The sequence below is a fragment of the Nanorana parkeri genome, unplaced genomic scaffold (assembly GCF_000935625.1).
Source record: "Nanorana parkeri isolate BGI_ZX_2015 unplaced genomic scaffold, ASM93562v1 scaffold303, whole genome shotgun sequence".
NCBI classification, from domain to species: Eukaryota; Metazoa; Chordata; class Amphibia; order Anura; family Dicroglossidae; genus Nanorana; species Nanorana parkeri.
In genome coordinates, this window is record NW_017306571.1 from 57,382 (window position 1) to 61,201 (window position 3,820).

The 3,820-nt window shown below is 45.3% G+C and overlaps 1 protein-coding gene across 1 annotated transcript in view; it reads right to left on the reverse strand.

The window, feature by feature from the left end:
• Positions 1 to 3,820, reverse strand: part of ZBBX (zinc finger B-box domain containing) — a gene marked incomplete at its 3' end in the record, with an annotated part of 68,765 nt that overhangs the window by 53,137 nt on the left and 11,808 nt on the right. The gene's annotated exons all lie outside the window — the stretch shown is intronic.

A 3,820-nucleotide genomic window follows, 5' to 3' on the forward strand; every position in this document is an offset into this window, starting at 1 on the left:
GCAGCGGGGAGGGCGGTATCCAGCCCCTCCCCTGTCACGGCAGAGAGCCATGACAGGATCGAGAGGTGAGCGAACGCCGGTATATGTTCGCTCACCTCCCGATCTACTGAGCCGACCTGTGACAGTCTCATTGTCACAGGTCGGCTAGAAGCACTCACCTCATAGTTCTCCTTTAACCAATCCCAAGGCTGAGGAGTGTATATAGCATTAGCATTAGACATGCTCCTAACACATGTCAGGTCAACGCATATACACTGAGTGGCCAGATTATTATGACCACCTGACGTTTGAAGGCAAATTAGCTATAATTAGCTATAATTTTGTGCTGAAGTTGCTGGGGGGCCAGACAATTATAAATAGTGAAGCAGGTTGTTTACCACGGCAGTGGTAAACAACGTGATTTAACAGCCTTTGAACGTGGGATGATTGTTGGCGCTCGGAGCCATGGAGCGAGTATCAGCAAAACAGCAGAATTCGTTAAATGTTCAAGAGCAGCTGTTGTTAAAGTGTTTAAAGACTGGACTGTCAGCCCAAAGTCTGGGTCTGAAGGTGCGAATTGTGACCGTCAGCGACTAGTCAATGTTAGGGCAGAATGGAGAGTGGCAAGCCTGGTACAAGACAACAGAAGGGCAACAGTGCAGTGTCAGATTCCTCGCATCACCTTTCAACATCTTGTGGAGTCACGAGGCGGCCCAACAAAGTAATCTCGTGGAGTAACCTCGTGGCGAAGTACTGATGGGGTGGTCATAATAATCTGGCCACTCAGTGTATAGACCAACAGTTTTTACCTATATGTTTCTCACTAACCTTTGACTGATAGCCTTTTAGACACTAAAATTGTGCTGAATGTGACCATATGGTATATGGAGCATCTTGTTGTTTGCTAATAACATTGGATACTCCCATGCACATTTTTATACAGATGTACATTTCTAAATTCCTTACATCGGACAGAACATTTTGAGCCTTTTCTTGAACTGAAGAACTCCAATAAAGCTATTTGACTGCTTATTAATCGCTAACTAAATGCTTTGTAAGCATCTGAATAGCATTTGAGTAGCATCCTTATTGATTTGTATTCTGCTCCAAAAGTTTCTCTACACATTAGGGAACATTGCATTTTTTTTAATGGCACACAAACTGAATGCCATATCAGAACATTATTGCCAGCACCTGCATTCTCCCACATAATACACAATTCAGGTGAGTTTGCTGCAGAGCCACATTTGGCTTCAGTAATGCTTAAGGTGCCCATACACTGCTCGATTCTCGTACGAGAATGGGGCGAAATCCCGCGATCGTACGAGAATCGAGCAGTGTGAACTAAGACATGCGACCGTTTCTACTGTACGGTCGCACGTCTTTTGTCGAGCCAACATGTTCGAAAACCCGCCGAGAATCGTACGATTCTCGTCGGGTTTCTAGCCTGCTCGTCCGATAGCTGTGAAACGGGCCGGTGTGCACACGCGCACACTGCCCGTTCTGCATTGCCGTCATCGGAAGCCCGCCCCTCAGCGGGGCGGGCTTTCGATGATCGCAAGTACGATCTGCCCATCCAAGGTGGGCAGATCGTACTGGCTTTCAAGAAGCATACGACCATCGCAAGACAAAAGTCTTGCGATGGTCGTAAGGTGTATGGGCACCTTACGGATGCAATTTGTAAATGTTTTTTTTAACAACAGGAGTGGGGATTTATCAAAACTGGAGCAGTTGCCCATGGCAACCAATCAGCTTCTCCCTTCAGTTTGTTCAGTTAAGATTTGAAAATGAAAGAGAGAGGCTGATTGGTTGCCATGCACAGCTGCTCCAGATTTTTTCTGCTCATGTTTTGATAAATTTCCTTCAGTGTGAGGGAATACATTCGCTCATCTGTCCACAAATCCAACTGGCATGCTTGCCAATCTATTGCAACAGATTGCAGTACCAATTCACATACCTTACTGTTTTACAGTCAGTAGCAATTTACTACTACTATTAAGGGAGCACATGTATCTCAACACTAGCACTGAGTATTTATTTTCTCATAGCTAATGTTTCAGTACAAGCCTATAGTACTATCATTAAGGTATTGGCTGCTAGTAAAACAGAAGTGGCCAGACACAAAATTAATTATCTTACCATTAAGTCACTTCAATTTGTAATTATGTATCTATGACATAGTACTAAGACTTCTTTTAAACTGCTTTTGTGTGAAACTAAAGCCGCATGACATATGGTTGTGGGCTTAGCAGTGTCCATTTCTAAGAAACACCATTTCTCATAGAACACTTTGGCCTGTATTTTTGCTGGCTTAGATTTACAAAAATCCAGACAGTAAGCATAATGGCCACCACCGTGATTTAGTGAGCAGGGGACTGTGTGGCAGGCAATCTATGTTGTCTACTGTTACATTTCCATTTGCTACTAGGGTTACCTACTATTTCTATACAAGTGTAAACTTTCTGAAAATGTTAACTTTAAAAAAGTTACACACATCCTTTCCTTGCCTCGCCTCACCCGGCCCCAATCTCTGAACTGTGGGAGTCAGAAGGGAATGTCACATGTTCCATCATACCAGAAAGTACTAAGTTTTCCCCAGAGGCTCTGGTATTATAATGGTTAAACTGCCAGTTTTTTAAAGTGAACCTATACTTTAAAGCAAATTTCTCAAAATCACAATGCTGCCGCTGGATTTGTCAGGACCTATAAGGATCCTGCCGTTGGACAGCCAATGTGAAGTACACCAGCAGGCAGCAACATGGACACCTGAAAGGGATACCCTCAAAGTAGAACACCTGAAAGGACTTTGAAATAGACACATCAAGTGACCACAGATTTACGTGAGTATTTGGTGCATTTACAGTGGGATGCAGAAATTAGCAAGAGGGGGTGAAGGTCTTTTCTGGGGAAGAGGGGCTAGCCAAGTATTCACTAAATGTAATAATATTATACGTTTTGGTTACTGTTTTAAAAACCTTGTTTCCATACAGTTTATAATTATTAGGGATGCAACTATACCGTTTTTTCGGTGTTGAGTCGGGATGCACCGATACCACTTTTTTAAGGCCGAGTACGAGTAAAGAAGAGGTCAGAATGGAGCAGATGACAGAGGAGGTTGCGGCCATCTTGCTTGATTGAAGACGCGATGGAGGTCCTGTGTGCGGCGGATCCGGGTCCCTGAAGATGGCGGACGCGGCACAGGTACTCGTTTTATGTTTTGGAGTATTTGCACGATGCTTGTATCGGTATCGGTGCATCCCTAGTGTTGAGTATGAGTACCGATATTTATATTTCGGAACTTGCCGATACCGAGTACCGATACTTCCGCTAGCATGGTTCCAGCTTCCTGGGCAATCAAGGAGCCAGGCGGCAGGTAATGACACGCTGCCCAGCTGCTTTATTGTCGGGGAAGCCGACTCCATGCTATTTGGCCGGCTCCATGCTGATTGGCCAGGAAGCCGGCTCTATGTTCCCTCACGGCACTGGCGGTCAGAGGAAATCTCCATCTGACCGGAAGTTCCAGTATCGGGAATATGTATCGGAGCATTTGGGTGAGTACAAGTTCTTGGCCAGATACTCGGTAACAGCATCGATACTGATACAAGTATCAGCGCATCCCTAACAATTATATATGTATGTTAGGCGATGCCAAATACGCTCATGTGATCTAGACCAGGCCTTCTTAAACTTTCTCCACTCGTGACCCCTTTTTGGCCGAGGACATTTTTAAGGGACCCCAACATCGGTCAGTGTCTCCCCCCTCCCCTAGCGTAAGTCGGGTCTCTCTCCTCCTCTCCCCCCCAGGCCCAGTCAGTGTCTCTCTCCTCTTCTCCCCCCCCCC